This window comes from Chiloscyllium plagiosum, chromosome 7, assembly GCF_004010195.1.
Source record: "Chiloscyllium plagiosum isolate BGI_BamShark_2017 chromosome 7, ASM401019v2, whole genome shotgun sequence".
NCBI lineage: Eukaryota > Metazoa > Chordata > Chondrichthyes > Orectolobiformes > Hemiscylliidae > Chiloscyllium > Chiloscyllium plagiosum.
Genome location: NC_057716.1, coordinates 25,410,567 through 25,434,864, shown reverse-complemented (window position 1 = coordinate 25,434,864; position 24,298 = coordinate 25,410,567). Strand labels below are relative to the sequence as shown.

At 42.1% G+C, this 24,298-nt stretch overlaps 1 long non-coding RNA gene across 2 annotated transcripts in view; it reads right to left on the bottom strand.

Moving 5' to 3' along the window:
* Window positions 1–6,633: 6,633 nt before the first annotated feature.
* LOC122551425 overlaps window positions 6,634–24,298 on the bottom strand; it is a 55,104-nt gene continuing 37,439 nt past the window's right edge. For both annotated transcript variants that reach the window (XR_006312100.1, XR_006312101.1), the window contains exons 3-4: window positions 17,186–17,317; window positions 6,634–8,048 (exon numbers count right to left, since the gene is read on the bottom strand). This is a non-coding gene — a long non-coding RNA (uncharacterized LOC122551425). The remainder of the gene's footprint in view (window positions 8,049–17,185; window positions 17,318–24,298) is intronic.

Below are 24,298 nucleotides of genomic sequence, written 5' to 3'. Positions count from 1 at the left end.
AGGACAGATGAGGTCTTAGTTTAACGTTTCTACTATAGGAAATATGCTATTAAACTTGAAAGGGTTCAGAAAAGATTTAAAAGGATGTTGCTGGGATTGAAGGGTTTGAGCTATAGGGAGAGGCTGAATAGGCTGGGGCTACTTTTCCAAGAGCATTGGAGGTTGTGGGGTGACCTTACAGACATTTATAAAATCATGAGGGGCATGGATAGGGTAAATAGCTAAGGTTTATTTCCCATGGCAGGGGGAGTCCAAAACTGGAGGGCATAGTTTTAAGGTGAGAAGGGAACGATTTAAAAAGGGCAACTTTTTCAAGCAGAGGGTGGTGTGTGTATGGAATGAGCTACCAGAGGAAGTGGTGAAGGCTCGTACAGTTACAATATTTAAAAGGCATTTGGATGGGGACATGATTTAGAGGGATATGGGCCAAATGCTGCCAAATGGGTCTAGATTAATTTAGGATATCTGGTCAGCATGGATGAGTTAGACTCAAGGGTCTGTTTCCGTGCTGTACATCTCTATGACTCTATAACTTCTGACAGTGCAGCACTCCATGGGTTCAGTAATTTCACAAACAGAATTCTTCTGATGCAAATTGGGAAATTTCATGCCCATAATTTCCTGCTGATTAATTTAACAAACAGAAAATTTACACTTAGGTGCCTTGATACATCACTCACTTCCCCTCGGCTGTCTGTCCAGCCCTGAACTTCCATTTTTTGTCCATCTCCTCTCAAAACTTCTAGGAGCACAACTTACATGCAAGACCCACTTCCTGATCTTGCAACCCTACCTTCCCCCGAAATTGCTGACCACCAACCATCCAATTTGGCCCCCCGCTCATTGACATTGTAAGTGCTTTGCTCTATTCACATACTATGGCCCTCTTGAAAAAAGAAATGCCCCTGAATTCATGTCCTTGCAAGTTACCACCCTGGCTCTAACCTCTCTCCCTTTCCAAATCCTTGAATTCTTTTGTTGTCTCCTAAACCAGTGTCCAAAGTGCCATAATATTGTGTGTATGTCTCTAATCAAGAGCCAACAACTGCAAACTGTCAGATATTATTGCCAGCCCACAACAGTCTGCAGTGCAGCACTACCCCCACATCTGAAACCACCCCAAATTCAACCTCAAAGTTCCAAGTTTAATCATTTGTTCATTAACCACTGCTAACAACAGGCTGCTACAGACCCCAAACTCAATCTTTAATGATGTGGTGTATTACTTTTATGTTTTAGTTGATGAGGTTGAGCAATACAAGTCAGGAGTATGAAGTGGGGTGAAAGGACAAGGGTCGAGAGTGTAGTGCTGAAAAAGCACAGCAGGTCCCCTTGAAAGGACAAGGGGTAAACTGAATAGTGTGTACAGATGTAGTTAAATCCCCAAAGTTTGGCAGAAATACACCAACAAGTAGGGATTTGTAGACAGGTACAAGAACATTCCAGGAACTAAAAAATGGTCTGCAATGTCTTTTGTTCCCCCACCTTTTGTGGAAGTGTTGTCCTGGGTGTGTGCCAAAGGCAATATTCAGCACAAACCTCATGTCCTCTCTCAGGATGATAACTTGTGGAATTTCACCACTGCCTCTATTTTTATCTCTTAACTAGCTCAGCCCATACTGCAGCTGTCCATGTTAAATAGGTGTAGCTTGAAGCCTTCATGGTTCACAACAACTCAAGGGTGTCCTGAGAGGCTGGGAGGAAGTCAACAGCCTTCTGCCAGTCATGACTCAATCAGATGGGTAGCACTGTGTGGGAGTACGAGGACAGGCACTGAGGGATTACACAAATAATTCCGTTTGTATAATTTAATGTTATTGAAAAATTTCCTCTGGACAGTTTTTGTCCTTGGATCCTGGTCAATGGGAGACTGTGCTGGGGTGTTTCATGTGGGTGTGACTGTCAGAGATCTACCATTTGGCACTATCAGGGAAAATAATTTAAATGAAAGTAGAATCAAACCATGAGCTCATAGACAGCCCTGCCAACATTCTGGCAATAGTACTAAAGGCTTGTGCTCCAGAACTTCTCACTTCACCAAGCTGGTCCAGCACAGTTACAACACAAGAATTGGAATTCTGGGTAATCAAAGATGGAGGATGGGAAAAAAATTGTGGTTGTAAGAGCTGCTCTGATTTTGCGGTATTTTGGGTGTTGGAGGTAATTCCTTCAAATTCCAGGAGCAGGAATTACTGTTTTAAAAGCTGTTGCATTGTTTGGGAACTTTGGGGAAGAAAGATCAAAACAACGGCACTTTTAAACGGAGAAACACAAAACAAAAGGCAGTGACCACATGGTTAGTGAGAGGGAGAGAGAAGAAAACCTACACTGCTAACTGACACAGCAGTGAATCTGCACAGTTACTACCTTTGCTGTTCAAGTTCATGTATTTCTGGATATTGGAGTGCACCTAGGAAAAATTAACAACCAGCGAAATTCACAGCTGACCTTGGAGGAACTTGTGTTGCAGAGCTCGCAGCACAGGAATAGCTAAGTGCATAGTTTTAAGTGTAACATTGCTGTCAGTCTACAGTAATGCGTAGGGTGGGTTATTTCTTGATTATATGTTTTATTGAGATCTGTCACTTGATTAAATTTTAAAAATATAAAACGTATGCACTAAGTTAGCCTGGAGCACTGTTCTATAGAGCAAACAGACAGTGCTATTTTCTGGGTCTGTAGATTGTGACGGAGCAAACAGCCCTTTAGGAAAGTGACATGCTCTTCCTGTCAGATGTGGGAGTTTAAGAAGAGTTTCCATGTTGTTGACGATTATGTCTGCAGGAAATGTCTTTGGTTGTGAATCCTATCAGAGCACATGGATCGGTTGGAGTGGCAGTTAGAGGCAATAGGGAATTTACAAGAGCTAGAGGGTGTGATGGATAGCAGTTACAGGAAGGGAGAAAAACCACAGATACAGTCAGGTAGATGGGTTACCTCCAGGAAAGGTAGAAGAGGGAGGCAGGTAGTGCAGGAGTCTCCTTTGGGTATCCCAATTACAAACAAGTATGCTGTTTTGGAAAAATGTAGAGGGGTGATGGACTCTCAGGGGAATGTAGCACGAACAGCCAAGTTTCTGGTATCGAGACTGGCTCTAAAGTAATGAGGAGTACGTTGGGTTCCAAGCGATCGATTGTGCTAGGGCACCCTCTAGTCAGAGGCACAGATAGGCGTTTCTGCAGCACAGCAAAAAAAACAGAATGATGTGTTGCCAAGATCAAGGATGTCTCAGAGAGAGTGCAGAATGTTCTCAAAGGGGAGAGGAACCAGCAAGAGGTCCTCATATACATTGGAACTAATGACATAGGAAGGGAAAAGGATGAGATTCTGAAGGGAGAATATAGAAAGTTAGGCAGGAATTTGAAAAGGAGGCTCTCGAGGATAGTAATATCTGGATTACTCCTGTTGCTACAAGCTAGTGAGGGTAGGAATAGGAGGATAGAGCAAATGAATGTGTGGCTGAGGAGCTAGTGTATGGGAGAAGGGTTCACAATTTTGGATCACTGGATCATTGTGAGGTAGAAGTGGCATGTACAAGAAGGACGGATTGCACCTGAATTAGAAGGGGACTAATATACCGGCAGGGAGATTTTTAAAGCTGCTCAGGAGTATTTAAACTAGTAAATTGAGGGGGGGGGGGTGAGACCCAGGGAAATAGTGAAGAAAGAGATCACTCAGACTGGTACAGTTGGGAAAGGGAGTGAGTCAAACTGTCAAGGCTGGCAGGAACAAAGCAGAGAACAAGGCAGGACTGATACATTAAACTGCATTTATTTCAAAGCAAGAAGCCTAACAATGAAGGCAGATGAACTCAGGGCATGGTTAGGAACATGGGCCTTGGATATCACAGCAATTACAGAAACGTAATGGACAGGATTGTGAGAAAGTGAGGACTGCAGATGCTGGAGATCAGAGTCGAGAGTGTAGTGCTGGAAAAACACAGCAGGTCAGGCGTAATTCGAGGAGCAGGACAATTGATGTTTTTAGTATTAGCCCTTCATCAGGGGCATGGATAGGATAAATAGACAAGATCTTTTCCCTGGTTTGTGGGAGCCCAGAAGCAGAGGGCATACATTTAGGGTAAGAGGGGAAAGATATAAAAGGGACCTAAGTGGCAACTTTTCACACAGAGGGTGGTGCGTGTATAGAATGAGCTGCCAGAGGAAGTGGTGGAAGCTAGTACAATTGCAACTTTTAAAAGGCATCTGGATAGGTATATGAATAGGAAGGGTTTGGAGGGATATGGGCCGGGTGCTGGCAGGTGGGACTAGAGTGGTTGAGATATCTGGTTGGCATGGACAGTTGGATTGAAAGGTCTGTTTCCATGCTGTACATCTCTATGACTCTATGGTATGTACCCGATTATGTGGAAACTTGCCCAAGTATATCCCATACATAAAAAGCAGGACAAATCCAAACCTAGCCAATTACCATACCTTCAGTCTACTATTGACCATCAGTAAAGTGATGGAAGGGGTCATCAACAGTGCTATCAGGCAGTACCTATTCAGCAATAACCTGCTCAGTGACGCTCAGTTTGAGTTCTGCCAGGGGTTGGGGTTATATTAGCACATAGGAAAATGGTTGTGGTTGTTGGAAATCAGTCATCTCTGCTCCAGGACAGCTCTGCAGGAGTTCCTCAGGGTAGACTCCTAGGCCCAACCATCTTCAGCTGCTTCATCAATGACCTTCTTCTATCAAAAGGTGAGAAGTAGGGATATTCGCCAATGATTGCACAATTTTCAGCACCATTTGTGACTCCTCAGATACTGAAGCAGTTCAAGTTAAAATGCGCAAGAGCTGGACAATATCCAAGCAGCAAGTAACATTTGTGCCACACAAATGCTAGACTATGACCATCACCAATAAGAGACAATCTATCCACCACCGCTTGACATTCAATGGTGTTACCATCACTGAATCCCCTACTATCAACATCCTGGGGATTATCATTGACCAGAAACTCAACTGGACTCACCACAGAAATACAGTGGCTACAATAGCAGGTCAGAGGCTAGGAATACTCAGGCAAGTAACTCACTTCTTGACTCCTCAAAGCCTGTCCACTATATACAAGACACATGTCAGGAGTATGATGGAGTACTCCCCACTTGCCTGGATGAATGCAGCTCCAACAACACTCAAAAGAAGCTTGACATCATTCAGGACAAAGCAGTCTCTTTGATTGTCATTACATCCACAAACATCCACTCCCTTCACTACTGATGCTTGGTAGCAGCAGTGTGTACTACCTACAAGGTGCGCTGCAGAAATTCACCAAAGATCCTCAGACAGCAACTTCCAAACCCACAACCATTTCCATCCAAATGAACAAGGGTAGCAGATATACACCACCACCTTCAAGTTCCCCACCAAGCCATTCACCATCCTGACTTGGAAATATATCGCCTTTCCTTCACTGTTGCTGGGTAGAAATCCTGGAATTCATTCCCTGATAGCATTTGGATCAACCCACAGCAGGTGGATTGCAGTGGTTCAAGAAGGCAGCTCACCACCAACTTCTCAAGGAGAAAGTGAGGACTGCAAATACTGGAGAGACAGAGTCGAAAAGTATGGCACTAGGAAAGCGCAGCAAGTCAGACAGCATCCAAGGAGCAGGAGAGTATTCCTGAGCACGTTCCTGATGAAGGACTTATGCGAAAACATCGACTCTCTTCCTCCTCGGATGCTGCCTCACCACCTTCTCAAGGGCAACTAGGGATAACCAATAAATGCTGGTCTATCCAGCAATGCCCACATCCCAAAACAAAATTTTTGAAAAGTCAAAGAGTCATAGAGAGTTAGCACAGAAAAAGGCTCTTTGGCCCACTGTGTTCAAACCAACCATCCAACATATAACATTCCAATCCCATTTCCTGACACTTGACCTGTAGCCTTGTATGCTATGGTGCTTCAAGTGCTCATTTAAATACTTCTAAAATAACTTGAGGATTCCTGCCTCTACTCCCCAGTTTGCAGAGTTCCAGATATCCACCAACCTCTGGGTGATTTAATTTCTTTCCCTCAAATCACCTGTAAACCTCTTGCTCCTTACCTTAAAACTGTGCCCTCTAATTATTGAACCCTCTTCTACGGACAAAAGGTTTTGTCCCTATCTACCCTGGTCTATCGCTCTCATATTTTTGTGCACCTCAATCCGATCTCCCTTCAGCCTTCTCTGCTCTGAAGAAAACAATCCCAGTCTCTCTTCTTAGCTGAATTTCTTGAGCCTAAGGCAACTTCCTGCTGAATCTCCACTGCACCCTTTGTAGTGCAATCACATTTTTCCTATAATCAGAACTGCACACAGTATTTCAGTTATGGCCTAACTAATGTTTTATATATAGCACCATCATGATCTCCTTGCTCTTACATTCAATACCTTGACTTATAAAGCCACTTTTCCCAAATTCCTTATCTATGCGTCTTGCTGTCTTCAAGGATCTGTGGGTGTGCACACCAATCTACCTCTGATCCTCTGTACTTCCTGGGGTCTCACCACTCAATGTTTACTCCCTTGCCTCATTAGTACTCTCAAAAAGCACCACCTCACCCTTTTCAGATTAAATCCATTCACCTCTGTTTAGCCCACCTGACCATATTGTCCTGTATTCTAGGGTTTTCTCCTTTGCTACCTACCCTGCCACCAAGTTTTATGTCATCCGTGAACTTACTGATCATACTTCCCACATTCACATCTGGATCATTAATATACACTTCAAACAGCAAGAAACCCAGCACTGAACCCTGTGATACTGATTGGACATAGGATTTAAGTCACAAAAAACACTCCCTTTGATTATCACCATAAATGAGGTCCAGGACCATCCCTTTTCTTATTGGAACATGTTCTTTGACAAATTATCTGATTAGACGAAGTCCAGGATAATTCCTGCCTACCTGCCCATTCTCTTCCTCCCAAGCTCTGTATTTTCAAGGTGCCAGGCATTGTTGACAGCTGGATGTAGATGAGTTGAGATCACACAAATGAAGTCTGTTATCACCAGAATTTAGAAGGTTAAGGGGTGATCCGATTAGGGAAAAACAGGATAGATAAAAATAAATGATATCCACTGGTTGGTAATTCTAGAACTAAGCAGTGTAGTGTAAAACTTAGGGCCAGACTGTTCAGGAGAGTTGTTAGGAAGCACTTCTACATACAACGGGTGGTAGATGCAGATGCTTGGAACTCTCTTCCTCAAAGGGCAGTTTGATGTGAGGTCTGTTGTTAGTTTTACATCTGCGATAGAACCTTTTTCTTAAGCAAAGGTATCATGGGATATGGTCAAAGATAGGTATATGAAGTTAATCCACATGTCAGCCATGATGTCATTAAATGACAGAACACGCTCAAGGGGCTGAATGGCCAACTCCTCTTCCAAGGATCCTATACTCATGTTTATACTACAGCCAGTCTAGATTTCTCCAGGAGTCCTGAAGACAGTTGTCATGACAACTGTAGCAAGATGAATGTGATGCCAACACGATATTCTTGGTATGGTCACACACCAACTATATGTCTATAGGATGGTTCCTCTACCCCTATCTGTGGATATTAGGGGTGCACAGAGCAACATGTATGCAGGTGACAATTTCCTGCACCATTGGGAATCCCACTAACCCAATAATGTGTCATGCCTTCTCCTTCTGCTCGTCTCTCCTAAGCAAGGGGACCATATACTGTCCTTGCCTGCAACAGATGATCTCTATGACTTTACAGACACACCAATGAACAGCATGTGTGGACATGTTTCTTTTCCTCTGCTTGGATGGGTTTGAGTGCACCAAACGTTAAAGTGAACTGACAGGGCGATATTTGTCATGTTGTGAAGCTCTGGTTCGGGTTGTAGGACGTAGCACAGTTCAGTGAGCACCTTTTTGTTCAACTCAAATTGGCTCAGGCACTGCTGCTGGGTCAGAAGTAGGTTGGAGGAACGTCCCTGAAATCTGTTAGTGAATAAAGTCTTCTATGTAGAGTGTTCCCCACCTTCTCCCTCTTCACAGAATGCTCTGCGTCTCTTCAGTCTTCTCTACATTTCACGGTCACTCTGCAGACAGAAAAACAATGTAACCACAGATATCATACCTCATTCACCAAATGTTGCATCTTTCCTGACTTTAACCACAAGGTCTCAAAACCATCTCTGAAAACAGAGCACAGTACTTCCACAAACCCAGCCTCGGTAGAATTAAGTCAAACAGCATTTAATGTGCAAGTTGGGACCTGACCTTTGAAATGCTATTAGTGCTGGGCCTCACTTGTAGCTGAACATATGTTCCTGGTGGAATGACAAGTGAAAATGTTGAGTGGAACTGCATGGTCCAGTTTTGCAAACCGTGCGTCTGTACAGCTGACTGATGTGATGGCAGCTGTAGTTCAGGGGCTTCCCCAGCACACACGGGACACATGCATGAATACCTTTACAACAATGAAGCATTACATGGGCCTTGTCAGAAATGACTGGAGATAAAATTTGCATAAACTCAAGGGCACCTGGTTCCCATGCAATATTTTCAGTGGATTTCACACTAATGATCCTAAGGGAAGTATTTTGGTAAAAAGGTGAAACAAAACCGGTGCTGTGTAAGTAAGACACTGTTGTTCGCAAGTCTGGTTTTAGCATGCAATTTTGATCCTCATAGTTGATTATCATAATTTGCACTTGTCTCAGGTGTTAAATCACGAAACTACAGATTTAAAATTCAAGTGTTGTGCAGTACAATTATGGTATCCAATGAACACAGTCCGCAGATTTCTCAGCAACAAACCCAAGCAAGCAGACAAAACGCATCCAGAAACCCTAGCCACACTCCCCTATGAAGACATTTCGGAAATGACTGCCAGACTACTCAGACCCCTTGGCATCATGATAGCCCACAAACCCACCAACACACTCAAAAAGCAGCTAATGAACCTGAAAGACCCTATACAGACAACAAACAAAACTAATGTCATTTACAAAATACTGTGCAAGGACTGTAAAAAACATTACATTGGACAAAAAGGCAAAAAATCAGCCACCAAGATACATGAACATCAACTAGCCACAAAACGACATGACCCTCTCTCGCTAGTATCCTTACATACAGATAAGGAAGGACACCACTTTGAATGGGAGAACACATCCATCCTTGGACAAGCCAAACAGAGACATGCATGAGAATTCCTAGAAGCACGGCATTCCAACCATAACTCTTATCACCAAACACATTGGACCCGATTTACCACCCCCTTAGAAAAAGAACAAGAAATTACATCACCCTAGGAAATGACATCACCATCCCAAAGAAACCCAAACATATAAATAAAAAGCGGGAATCATCAGCAATGCTTCGTCCAGAGGCCCACTGAAGATGTTACCTAGTATGGTGATGAAACGTTTGAAAATGAACCTTCCAGCTCAGTGAGCAAACCTACATCTAGAACCTCTCCCTGAGCTACAAATCTTCTCAAAACCTCCACATTCAATCAGAGAAGATCAGTTTAAGTGGCAATTAGCTCCTTGAAAATCATCTAAGTGGTCATGCTTGCTTCAACTCCTTTACCACCATGTTTTCAGTTAAATGTGGTCTAAGACTGGCACTTCAGCTCAATATCAAAATCAGAAATTGTTGGAAAAGCTCTGCAGGTCAAGCAGCATCTGCAGAGAGTTCTGAGAAATGTTAACTCTGCTTTCTTTCTACATATGCTTCCTGACCTGCTGAGTTTTTCTGATTTTATTTCTGATTTCCAGTGTCAGCAATTTTTTTTATTTCCACTGAATATACTTTCTTGGTCACCTAGGAAGCTCTTCTGCACCTTAGGGTGGCATGGTGGCTCGGTGATTAGCCCTGCTCCCTCACAGCGCCAGGGACCTGTGTTCGATTCTAGCCTCAGGCACTGTCTGTATGGAGTTTGCACGCTCTCTCCGTGTCTGCATGGGTTTTCTCCGGATGCTCCAGTTTCCTCCCATACTCCAAAGGTATGCAAGTTAGGCCCCATAGTGTCCAAGGATGTGCAGCCTAGGTGTGTTAACCATGGGGAAATGCAGGGTTACAGGGAGAGGGTAGGGGCAGTGAATCTGGCTGGATGTCCTTCGGAGGGTCCGTATGGACTCAATTGGGCTGAATGGCCAGCTTTCACACTGTAGGGGTTCTATGATTCTAAGTGTTAAGTGAACCTTAAGAGAAAGTAGACATCTGGTGATGAGAGGTCTACATATCTGCATTTACACCTAAGTAATTGCTCAACTCGATGTATTAACTTGCCCTTCCCAATTAATTTGTGTCTAGTTGGGAAACTTGATGCTTCATAAACTTAACAGCAAATACCAGTGAGTCAAGTTGAGTCCATAAGTCTCCAGTCTGGGAGAGTGCATGGCTGTAGCAGCCATCTTCCTTCTCCTCACTTTAGGTGGAATTGCTACAACTTCAGCATGTGCCCTCACACAGGGAATGATGCCTCACAGGTCCTGTAACCACCCAGCTAGGTGCAATACAACTTGCATGTTCATAGGGACACTGAGGCAGCAGCATTTCTGATTGGTCAGCGGGCAACCACCAGTACAGAGATCAAACACAATATCAGACATGAAGAATACAGGGAGGAGATTCATGGATCAGAGGTGGAAGCTGCAAGTCACTGACATGAACAAAAAGTTGGAACCTCATCCAAAAATTAATTGTACAATAAAGTTTCGATATCAACAAGCAGCATTCAAAGTGGGAGGTGTAAGTAATTATTTATTTTAAAAGGAGTGGAGCTCAGCACTGGAATGTGAGACTTTCTATAGGGCTACTGCAGCATCAGATGTCCAGTTATGACCTATTGCTGTATATCTGCCTTCAATTCACAGCTAAGAAGAATTTGAACATTCTTCCATAGCCTCCGATTCTAACCTTGCCTCAATAATGCTTGAGAGGGCATTGTGCTCTGATTAGCATCTTGTGATCTCAGAGATCGATTAAAGCCTTTGGAACTGGCACATTCATATAATACCTCACCTTCTGATTTGGCCAAGGCACAGTCTTAGGGAATGCAAACCAGCGCATGACAACTACAATAGGTAGGTTCATTAAATATTTTTAAGATGGAGGTAGATTCTTATTAGTCAGGGGAATCAAAGGTTATCAGATGCAGATGGGAATACAGAACCCAAAACACAAACCGGTCAATTGTGATCTTATTGAATGGTGAAGTGGGCTCCAGGGACCTAATTCATATGTTTGTGTGCAATGTGATCACATACAAAATGAAAGTTGCAATAACAGGGTGACTGCTGTGTGAGAAGGGGGAAGGGGGGTGTGGATGTTGAAGAGGGGGTCTTCTTTAAGCTGCTTCATGCCAAGGAAACATGAAATTGTCAAAGCATCATCTCACATGAAGTAAAAAGTACGAGTGAAAGGAAGAGCTATTATCAGAAATGAATGAAATCCTGATGTCGTAAATGCCTCCACACTCCTGTGGGTTTGCTATCTGGTCTCTTGAGCAAGTTTGACACTACCCTTTTTGAGGGCACTACCTGGAATTTCATGGGATAGGATGTCCAGGCTGTGGCATCCCTTTACTAAGACAATGGACTTTCTCTTTATATTCGAACAGATTGGTTGGAACTGGAGACACAAAGGCAGAGGTCAATGCAGCTGAACTTTCTGTGGTATTGTTATTGCAAAAAATCTGCACAAAACACAACAAATTCTGCAGGGCTAACAGGAATAGCAGCCAAGTGCTGCACAGCTCCCAGAGGGACAAGCAATGGGACAGAAATCACCACGGGGTGAAGAGCTCTGGGAGTGAAACTGGATTTACACATTTAGATGCAGCTATCTGCAAGTAACCAAGATGCAGTGCAGAAGACAATTGAGATGTCATCATCTAACAACAATGTTAATGGCAAGTCCTAAAGGCGGCAGGCGTTATTGATGTATCTGGAAACAGATCACCTAAGGGAGAAACTGTGGGGATGTCAGATACATTTCACAATCCTCAATTCATAAGTGAATCTGGGATGTCACCAAAGCTCTCTTTGCTAGAGCCTGCTTATTTATATTATTCCTCTTTGACAGTTGTTAGTTAAGCAGCCAGACATTACTACTCTCAGCTATTGCTGGCTTCCTACAGATGCAGCGTGTAATTACTTTCATCAATATAGCTAAAAGATCACCCTATCACAAACAGTGGTCTTCATTAACAGAAGAGAATTTGAATTCATGAATGTTTAACTCAGTAAAATCATGTCAGTCAAATATTGCAGGTTTGCCAGAATATCATCTTAAAGGCCCTTGGTCTACACAAGGATGGTTGCTGAGTGACAAACAATATTGTTCCACATCTGGCTGATGATAGCTGTAAGACATCCTTAGACTGCCAGTGGAGGAGAGATACAATGCTGCCCACACCTCGATTGGGTCGATTGTAGAATAGACTGTAGACCACCTGAAGCTGAGGTTCTAATGCTTGTTCTGTCAGGCATGCCATAGAGGATATCCAGACAGGGTGACCCCATGATGTGTTGTACTATGCACTCCACAAGCTCAGTCTCCAAACTAGGGATTGTTTTTGCTGAGGAGGTGATGCAGATGCATGGGGAGTCTCTGTGCAGGAAGCTGAGGAAGGCCAGGAGGACTGTCAAAGAGAGCAGGACAGGGTAACAGTCAACCAAGTCCAAGAAGCCAGAGGGAACTGTGTAGCCACCCATTACAAGGATGACTGCACGAGGTTGACATATTAAAATTGTAAGTAACATTTTGATTTGCACAAGGATTCCTCAAGGATTGACTTGTTTTTCTATTTGATGTACATGATAAAATGTTGAATTCATCTTTCTGCTATACGTCCAAACCCTCACCTCTGCAAAGTTTCCAGTGTCTGAGCAAAATGTGCTCTAGGATGACATTACTGCGAAAGTACCTGATGTAGTGAACACTTACACGATTTCACACTCCTGGATTCAGCATAACATAATTACATATGAATGACATCAGTCACGTTATTCCCCAACAAAGGCTACTGAGATGTCCCTCATCCTGAGAATGCCCCACATGTGTTGAACCATCACTATCCTTGCAGTGCTTCAGAATGCAGTGAAACCCTTACATTGCCTGAGCATCTCTCTGACAAAACTTCCACAACTTGGACTGTGATTTGTGCATCTATTTCCTCCAATGTGCTGCACTAGGATGAATGTTGAACTTGCGAGATGTCCACTGGTCACTTCACAGCCTTAGAGGTTACAGTGTGTCTTTGACAATTCCAGACATGGAACAAACTTTTTCCTCTTATAATCTTGGAAACTGCACAGATTCTGCCATCTTTCCAACAAGGTGTATGTTTAGGGTCCAGTAAATATACACTCCAGGATCTGGCTTCTCCCTTTTACCTTATTGTTACTCCCACAGAAATGAGATACACCAATCGTGGCATGGCTGCAATCTCTAACATCTAGATGTGAGGTTCTCTGCATACTTGCACTTTGTTGATTATGGGAGGTCCACTGTAACACAGCATATCCTTTTGCTTGTTGAATATGATCCACATAGAGTCATAGAGATGTACAGCATGGAAACAGACCCTTTGGTCCAACCTGTTCATGCCGACCAGATATCCCAACCCGATCTAGTCCCAACTGCCAGCACCTGGCCCATATCCATCCAAACCCCTCCTATTCATGTACTCATCCAAATGCCTTTTGAATGTTGCAATTGTACCAGCCTTCACCACTTTCTCTGGCAGCCCACCTTACAACCACCACCCTCCGCGCGAAAAAGTCACCCCCCAGGTCCCCCCCACATCTTTCCCTCTCACCCCAAACCCACGCCCTCGGATCACTTTCCCTACTCTTATTGGGATAACAAAACTACTGGAAAGGCTATAACAGTGCAAGTGAATATATATTTACATGATGCAGAATATTGTAAAATGGTTGAACACCGATGTACTCTCAAATATATTTTGTCTTTCTCTCTCTCTCATTATACCTAGAGGAAGGCCTGAGTTGCATGGTGTGGGTCGATGAACCTGCTGTATGGTACGTACACAGTGACTTTGAAGGTGTTGACAGTTACCCATGAATGCTTTGGGCCTAGAGAGCCCCACACCACAAGTGCAGGTTCACCCACCTGGGCAGGTGCTGCTGGGGATACCGGGGTCACAGGCAGTGGGGAGGCAGAGAGACAGGGTACCTCTGAAGTGCCATGAGATGAAGTTGCCGGGGTTCCCGTCTGTGGTTCCTCCTCCGTGTGGGTGCCTATTGTCATCACCCTTGTGAAAATAGGTCATCTCGAGTCAGGTGGAGGTACCTTTATCCCATTGTCACTATACCATTGTTGCTAATCTCCACTGGCTAGACCAATTGAGTGCAGGTTTTGAACATGTATCAGACATAATAATAAAACCACTCTAAGGTAGCTGCCACTCTTTACATGGAAACAGCTAAGTGCTCGCAAGGCGAAGTCCCCACAGTAGTAAGAACATTGAGCAAAAGTAGACCATTCAGCCTGTAAAGCCTGTTCCACCAGTCAAAAAGATCATGGCTGAATCGGTTTGTGTTTTGAATTCCAGATTTCCATCCACTCCTGCCCCAGATCTTTACTCTTCTGCTCAAAATTAATCTATCTACCTTCACCTTAAAAATATTCAATGATACCACTGTCTGAGGCAGAGAGTCTGTGTGAAAACATTTCTCCTCATCTCTGTCCTAAAAGGGCTGCCCCTATTTTGTAAACAGTGCCCTTAGAGCCACACTCACCCTCAAGGGGAAACTCTTCAAGACCATTCCAGATCTTGTCTACTTCAATTTCGTAACCCCTCACTTTCCTACGCTTCTATGGAAATAAGCCCTGCCTGTGCAACCGAACCTTTGTCAAGCTAACTGGCCTACAATTCATTGTTTTCTGCCTTTATCCCTTTTTAAAATTCATTTGTGGGACGTAGGAATTACTACCTGGGCCAGCATTTATTGCCCATCCCTAGATGCCCTTGAGAAGGTGGTGGTGAGCTGCCTTCTGACTATTCTACCCTTGAATAGAGATTTTATTTATTTTTACTTATTTGTTTCAAGTCCAATGGAACCTTTCCGGAATCTCGAACATTTTTCAAAATTAGCAACAATGAATCCATTTCCTCATTAACCACCTTTTTCAAGCCCTAAGTTTAAGTCCATGAGAACGCAGGGACCTGTCAGCTACAACTCCACCAGTTTGTTCATTACTGCTTCCCCAGTGATAAGTTCACTAGGTTTGTCTCTTCATTCCACCTCCTGTTTAAAGGTACTATTTGAATGATTTTTGTATCCTCTACAGTGGAGACAGAAGCAAAATATCTGTTAAAGTTATGTGCCTTTTTTTGTTATCTATTATTAGCTCCCCATTTCTCACTACCATTTCTCGCTGTCCATCTCTACACTTCTAATTTCCTTTCCCATTTCAACATATAATCTGTAATTCCTTTGTTCTGACTAATCTTTTAATCATTCTCTGAAGTTCTTTATATTTTGTCCACTTCTTATTTGGCACGCCACTCACCTTTTGTGCAATTATATGCTTTTTCCTTTAGTTTGATTCTTTCCTTTACTTTTTAAGTTAATGACAGATGGCGGATCCGCCCTGAGAACTAAGTAGGAATGTAGTGATTCTGAGTATTCTGAAACTGCCCCTTGAATGCCTGCCATTGTTTATCAATTGATCTGTCTCCGAAGCTCAGTAGTGTGTTCATTTCAGCTAGCTCAGCCCTCGTGCCCATATAGGTGGCCTTATTCATGTTTGAAATACTAGTCTTAAACCCACACTTCTTTCTTTCAAACTATGTAAATTCAGCCATAATGTGGTTGCATGTGGTAACTTGCATTGACTCCTCCATCTTTGATTCCGAAAAGCACACTTACCTGATGCTCCCCTAACTCTCTCTGCAGGTGAACTGTGTCACGTATGGCATGTCTTCTGCATGGGGCTGAGCATGTATGTGTCAGAGACCTCAGGCAATTTTTCCTCCACCAGATGTCAACATCAGTGACAGAATAGGCCCTGTGTCTATTTGAACTTAATACTCCTGAGGTGACAATCCTGTGCTGCTGAATGTTGCGGGTGGATGCCTTGTCAGTTTTTACTGTTTTGTAGCAGTGACCGCAGAAGGACTGGGCTTGCAGAATCTGAAGTGGTGCCTAGCTGGCCCATTTGAGCCAGGAAAGTCTGGCCACTCTTGCTACCAGTGATGAGAATGCCCAGCTCCCTCCCCAAGCCATTTGCTGAGTGACTCGCATCGTACCTCGCTTACATAGTGAACTGAGAAGGATGCAATTATGTAATTTAACTCCCCCTGAAGCATTGGCAGGTATGCTGTTGTCCAACACCCTCAGCACCATACTTTAACTTCAAAATTTTACTTTAAAATTAAAAGTAAATAACAAAGCATTTTCACACATAAATGCTGCGCAGTAGAGTTTGGTCATTTTCTGCTCTGCACGTAACAAGCCTCCATCGTCTCTTTTGATAACAGAAACCCTTTCACTCCTGGTACCATTCTGTTAAATACCCTCTGCACCCTCTGCCAGTCTTTGACATTCTTCCTAAATGATGTTCCTTGATTATCATGACAAGATTGCCAAAAACTGGCTTTTTTACGACGGACTAAACAGTCGACACGATTCCCGACATGAAATGATTGGCCCTGCATTCCAATGCACAAAGAAAATAAAAAACGCAAAACTTCAACTTCCCTGTGCAATATTCACAACCAGAATGATGTCTTGACCTGATGACAAAAAGTTGTTAATGATCTCTCCCGAACAAGCAGCAACTGGAAGCATTTCTCCAGCAGAGTAATTGAATTTCTGACACATGCATTTGTCTGAGTCTCATTACTGCTGAGCTTGCACAAACACTGACCGTCCCCAACGCACAAGGAGCTTCTTAATTCACTTGTAATTTTGCTCCACGACTGTTAAAAAAATCCTGATGAGCTCCAGGGTCACAGTACGTGGATCTTCCTCAGCAGTGTGACTGCAGCATCTTCTTAGATGATGAACTAGGCATTTTTTAATATCAGTTTTCTGACAAACATACACACACATTATTAATGTGAATTAGGTGAAACTTAATCTAGTAGATCAAACGACATTGACAAATGTTTAAATGCTGCACATTCTTGTTCCTCACTTCCACCCATCCGTTATAATTTGGAGTATTTCAAAATACCATTTTTCTTACTCACCCTCAACAGCAGTTCTAGTAAGCAGATGTTGCCTGCTATCATGTTAGTGTTGCATCATTTTGTAGTCTTCTCTTGCATACAGAATATTACAGGTAAAATGAACTTTCTTCTTCCTTTGCAGTAATCTGCAAACTAGAAACATAAGGTTTTCCTACTATATGAAAAAGTACAGAACCATCTTAACTAAAATAATTACTAACTTATGCTGCTTTAGTTGGGTTGACATCACTGATTAATATCTGTACTCTACCAACATTTGTATGGTTGGCACAAACCAAACTGGGCACGAATTAATGAAATACTTGTCTGGAACTAACCAGGCTATACTTGACCTGTCATTATGCAATGAAATAAGGATTAATCAATGACCTTATAGTGCTCCCAGGTAGCAGTCATCAAGACAAGACATTTAAACCTAAAGAAGGGAAATGATGGGGGCATGAAAACAAAGCAAGCTAAAGCGAGTACAAATTAGGTTAAGGGATTGATCAATAGAGATGTCATGGGGAGATGCTGGGACTTTTACCCCTGAAGTGTAGGAAACTGAGAGGTGATCTTATAGAGATTTATAAAATCATGAGGGGCATGGATAAGGTGAATAGCCAAGGTCTTTTCCCCATGGTAGGGGAGTCCAAAATTAGACAGCATAATTTAAGGTGAGAGGGGAAAGATTTAAAAGGACCTGAGGGCAGCTTTTTCACATTGGCGGTGGTGCATAAATGGCCTGAGCTGCCAGAGGAGGTGGTAGAGGCCAATACAATTACAGCATTGAAAAGAGATTTGGACAGGAACATGGATAGGAAAGGTTTAAAGGAGAATGGACCAAACATAGGCAAATGGGACCAAATCAGTTTAGGAAACCTGGTTGACATAGACACGTTGGGCTTGTCTGTTTCCATGCTTTTTACCTCTATGACTCTATAGTTGATATTTAAGCAAGTTTCAGAATAGACATGATTGATACATTCTAATGATAAAGAAAATGTAAAAGAAAAATTTCAAGGAGGTGACCCCTGCAATGAAATAAAAAAACAACTTAAAGGTGACATCAAACTTTTAAAAATGCACATAATTACATAAAGATTGGTGGTGGGTCAGGAGATTGGACAGAATATGAAAAACAGCAAAGGCTGGCTAAGATTAACAAGGATTAACATCGCCCTGAGGTGCCGTTTTGTACTGAGCAACATAGAGACTGTTTGCAGCCAATGGCAGACCTGAAGTCTCCAGGTAAACTCTCTGATATCCAGGTCGAAAATTCTTGACCTCTAGCTTGTTCAGCTCATCGGATAGGATAGGAAGCTGTGTACTAATGAGGTGAGATGCAGTTAATCAGGTCTTTAACAAGCAGTAATTCCCTCTAACTGACAACTCACCAATGTCCAGTGAGAACCTCCTCACTTCCCACTGAATGCTTAAAAGAAGCAAAGGGCTTCACCCACCATCGAGATCATCCTCACTGAACCTCTCACACAATTCTGCCACAGATCTCTCCCATAGCCCTGTTGTTCAGGCCCCTATTAAATGCTGCCCTATGAGTTTCAATAGATATTTTAAAAAGAAAAGGGTGAACATAATAAGCATTGATATGACAGAGGGTGAGTCTGGAGATTACTAATGGAAAATAGGATGATTGCAGATGAATTGAACAGGTATTTTGCAAAAGTCTTCACTACAGAGGAGCCATGTAACAGAAAAAGCTGCAAATCAGGAAGTGAAAGGGAAGCTGGAAGTCAAGAACATTGCAGTCAGCCAGGAAGCAGTACTGACCAAATTGTTGGAACTGCAAACTGACAAGTACCCAGGTCCTCATTGACTTCATCCTAGGGACTTAAATGAAGTGACTAGTGAAACAGCCAATGCATTGGTTTTAGTCTTTCAAAATATCCGAGACTTGGAGAAGATTTCATTAGATTGGAAAATGTTTGAAGTTATTATGGCATTTAGAACAGCTCAAAGTAATCAGACATAGTCAAGATGGTTTTGTGAAAGGAATTCATGTTTAAATAATTTATTGGAGTGCTCTGAGGAAGATAAACGGGAAATGGTGGATGTACTATATTTAAATTTCTACCTTGACAAGGTGCCACATCAAAGTTTAAAGAGCAAAATGAAGGTTTATGGTGTAGAGGGTAACATATTGACATGGATAAAACATTGCTGAAAAATGTGTTGCTGGAAAAGCGCAGCAGGTCAGGCAGCATCCAAGGAGCAGGAGAATCGACATTTCGGGCATAAGCCCTTTTTCAGGATCCTGAAGAAGGGCTTATGCCCGAAACGTCGATTCTCCTGCTCCTTTGATGCTGCCTGACCTGCTGCGCTTTTCCAGCAACACATTTTTCAGCTCTGATCTCCAGCATCTGCAGTCCTCACTTTCTCCTAATGGATAAAACGTTGGCTAGCTGACAGGAAACCACATACGAACATAGAGGTCAGTATCTGGTTGGCAAGATGTAATGAGCAGTGGACCACAGGGATAGATGCTGGGGCTGCAGCTGTTTACAATTTATATTAATGACTTTGATGAAGGGAACAAATGTATTGTTACCAAACTTGCTGATGAAACAAAATTGACAGAAAAGTCAATTGTATACAGGTTGTAAAGATGCTGTTAAGTGAGTGGGCAAAGATCTGGCACATGGAGAATAATGTGGGAAAATGTAAATTGACCATTTTGGCAGGAAGAATAAATAGGAAGCATATTATCTAAATGGTGAGAGATTGCAGAGCTCTTAAGTACAAAGAGACTTTATGTGCGACAGCATGAATCACAAAATGTTAGCATGAAGGTATAGCAAGTGATTAGGAAAGTTAATAAATATTAAGTTAATAATTGTAAGGGGAAATGAATACAAAAAAAGTGAGATTTTGCTTCAGTTATACAGGATTTTAGCAAGACTCCATCTAATGCACTGTGCAAAATATTAGTCTCCTTATTTAAGAAATACTATAAATACATTGAAAATAGTTCAGAGATAGTTTACCAGAATAATAATTGGAATGGGCATGTTGTTTTATGAGGAAAGGGTGAACTGGCTTAACTTGTATCTGCTCAAGTTTGAAAGTGTAAGAGATGACTTAATTGAAACATAAAAGATTCTGAGGGGTCTTGCCAGGATGAATGCAAATGTTTCCATTGAATAGCATGGGTGGCATGGCAGCTAGGTGGTTAGCATGGCTGACTCACAGTGCCAGGGACCTGGATTTGATTCCGACTCAGGTGACTGTGTGGAATTTGCACGTTCTCCGTGTGCCTGCGTGGGTTTCCTCCCATGGTCCAAAGATGTGCAGGTTGGGTGGATTGGCTGTACTAAATTGTCTGTAGTGTTCAGGATCTCTTGAGCAGGCACGTTAGCCAAGATAAATGAGGGATTACTGGGATAGGGTAGAGGTCTTGGTGCAATGCTCTTCAGAGGGTCAGTGCAGATGTGGTGGACCAAATGATCTCTTTCTGTGCTGCAAGGATTATATGATTTTATGAGACAATCTAGAACTATGGGTCACTGTTTATAAATAAGGGGACATCCATTTATGACAGAGATGAGGAGTGTTTGGAATTCCTTTCCTCAAAAGGTGGTGGAACTAGAATCTTTGAATATTAAAGCAGAGGTAGATGAATTCATGATAGGCAAAAGAATAGTTATGAGGTGTAAGCAGAAATGTAGAGCAATAGATCATCCATGATCTTCTCGAATGTCAGAACAGGCTGTAGGGATGAATTGACCTACTTCTGCTCCCAACTAAAATGTTTACACAAATGTTTGTATATATTTCTGGAAATGAAAACTTAATAAATGGAAGTAAAGGAGGCATTGGAATCCTTCAAAAAATTCAGATCCAATATTACAGACATGCACTGTGCTCTTTGGTGTCGTGTGTGCCTATAGTGCTCACCATGAGCTCTAGGGCAAGGTCAATTAATGAACATGTTATTACAGCACCCAACTGTTTCCAATGATTGGCATGGGTAACATGGAGGCTCAGTGGTTAGCACTGGTGCTTAGCAATGCCAGGGCCCTTGGGTGACTGTTTGTGTGGAGTTTGCACATTGTGTGTGTGTGTGTTTTTTTTTTACTCTGGGTGCTCCGGTTTCCTCCCACAGTTCAAAGATGTGCAGATTACATGGTTTGGCCATGCTAAATAGCCCACAGTGTACAGGAATGTGCTGGCAAGATGGATTAGCTATGGGAAATGCAGGGTTATAGGGATAGGATAGGTGGGTGGGTCTGGATGGGATGTTGATCAGAGGGTTGGTGTGGACTTTACAGGCCAAATGGCCTGCTTCCACACTTTAGGGATTTTATTATTCTAATTTGCACCGTACGTGTAGCACATGGGTAAGCTGACAGTGGAAGGGGCAGCACTGTCATGACACAGAGACAGGCAACCAAACTAAATCAGCCTTTCTAACTCTGCATTCACAACACCTTGAAATTAAAACGTTCGAAGACCCTCAATATTGACCCCAAAACTTAAACAACAAAATAATCTAATTGATATTTAAATCTAATATCTTTTGTTTTCAGTCAAAAGACAGACAGACAAACAAACACAGTTGAAGGTTAAAGAAAATAACAAAACTGGCCAAATTACTGAAGCGGTTTTCACGACACATTGTTCCACAGGCATATGTGATTGTTTCTTAGTTCATGTTCTGAAGATGTCAATCAGAACCACCTTTTCAGCTCATTCAAAGGAAGTCAGTAATACTTACAATTTAGTTTCTATTCTCTGAACATCCAATAGCTCATAACAGGAGGTTAGGCAGGGAGCTTTCAAATCTTCAAGCTGTAGTATCGACAGCCAAATTCCTCTCCCAGAAAGCACAATCCAAAACCTAGTTCAAAACTCTGGCTCTCCCTGTTGGACTGACCCGCTCCCCATGGGGTCCCAGTTACCATTCAGCATTTGCCTTCTGTTGGAGTATAATATTTCTTGCAAACTTGCTGCAGCCAGTTCCTAGATACTGACTTTATTATGGACAAACACTTGCTATCCATTTAACCATACTATTCTTTGCCGATGTCAAACAGTCTGAGGAACCTTTTGATCAAGAACTATTCTGCTATTAACTTCCAAACCTAGCCTCACAAACAAATAACACCTTATTTGCTGTGTTTTATTATTAGCACATGCTGCTGCCCACAGTCCAAAACTCACAGATCTTAGTTCACAATCCAAAACCAAAACTGATACAAAAATAAATTTAAAATAGTAAAAGATCAGTGAGGGTTCCGACAGTATGATCAACTGTCAGCAGATCATCAAATTCTGTCACGTGTCTTCAGCATAAAATATAAGCCAATACTCCCAGTGCAGTACTGAGGGAAGGTTGCACTGCCAGAAGCTAAAACTAAGGCTTAATTAGCTCTAATGGAAGCAGCATTCTTGCTAATACAGTATTTATCTGTCAATAAACACCAAGTTCTGTTCACTTGTCACCACTACGCTCACTGACATGTATTGTTCCTCAGTTCAGACAATTTACAAGTTTAAATTTCTCAGTCTGTTCCTCATATCCCTCCATGACATTGTTCCACCCCGTATTGAGGGGCATAGATAAGGTGAACAGACAAGGTCTTTTCCCCAGGGTAGGGGAGTCCAAAGCTAGAAGGCTTAGGTTTAAGTTGGAGGGTAAAGATTTAAAAGGGACCTAAGGCGCAACTTTTTCATGCAGAGCATGGAATGAGCTGTCAGAGATGGTGGTAGAGATTGATACAATAATAACATTTAAAAGGCATCCGGATGGGCACATGAATTGGAATGTTTTAGAGGGATTTGGGCCAAATGCTGGTATATAGCACTAGATTAATTTAAGATATCTGGTTGGCATGGAAGTTTTGGACCAAAGAGTCTGTTTCCATGCTGTACATCTCTGTGACGATGACTCTATATCAGGAATGCCTTCATTCCTACAATTTTCTTAGATTTTCTCTGGTTTTCAACATTTAACATTTCAATGTTAAATCATTTCCCCTGAAGCTCAACAATTGCCTTCCTACATGCTTTAAGTGTTTCTTAACACCTAATGTATTGAGCAAGCTTGTGATCATCTGTCCTGACATTTCCTTATTTATTGAAAGCACAATATAAAGGCAGGTTGTTATTAAAAACAGATCATTTAGCTCTGGTGGTGGTGCTGTTTGTACATGTACAAATTGGCTGCCTTATATGTCACAAGTTACTATATTTCAAAAATATTTTATTCACTGGGACATCTGAGATCATGAAAACACCACGAAAATCATTCTTAATTATTAAACATACAAACATACAAAATAAGAACAAAAATAGACTATTGAACTACTGAGCCTGCTCTGACATTCTGTAAGATCACAGCTGACCTGTTTGTGTTTCAAATTCAATTTTCCTAACCTCCCCTGATAACCCTTGATTCCACTGTGTAACAAGAATCTATTAAACCACTGTCATTAAAATATTAAATTATCTCACCTCCTCCACCTTCTAAGGCAATGATTCCCAAAGTCTCAAAACCCTTAGAGAGAATAGAGTTCTCTTCATCTCTAACCTGAAAGGGAGACCTCTATTTTCAAAATAGTGCTCCCTTGCTCTAGACTGATCTACAGAAGAAAACATCCTTGCTATATTCACTTTATCTAGTTCATTCAGGATCTTATATTCTTCAACCTGCTATCAATCTAGAAAACATCCTCTGAATTGCCTCCAATGCATGTATACAGTTTTCAGGATAAGGTGTCATCAATGCCCTGGATAACTGAAGCACAACATCCTTATATTGTTCATTTCAATTTGTAATAAATGATAGCATCACATTAGCCTTCTTGATTATGTGCTACTCCTGCAAATCAATTTGTTGTGACTCAGAATAAGTAAATCCCTCTTTACATTGGAATTCCAGTCATTCTCTGTTTAACTAATAATCTGCTTTTCCGTTCTGTCAAAGTGAACAGTTTCACATTCTCCCACTTTATAGTCCATTTGCTAGATGTTTGCCCACTTGCTCAATCCATTTATGTCCATCTGCAACTTTCTTATGTCTTCTTCACAACGTACTTTCCTACCTATCCTGGTGTTGTTTGTGAACTTAGCTCCCAAGCCTTTGCTCCCCTTATCTATGTCGTTGAAGCAAAA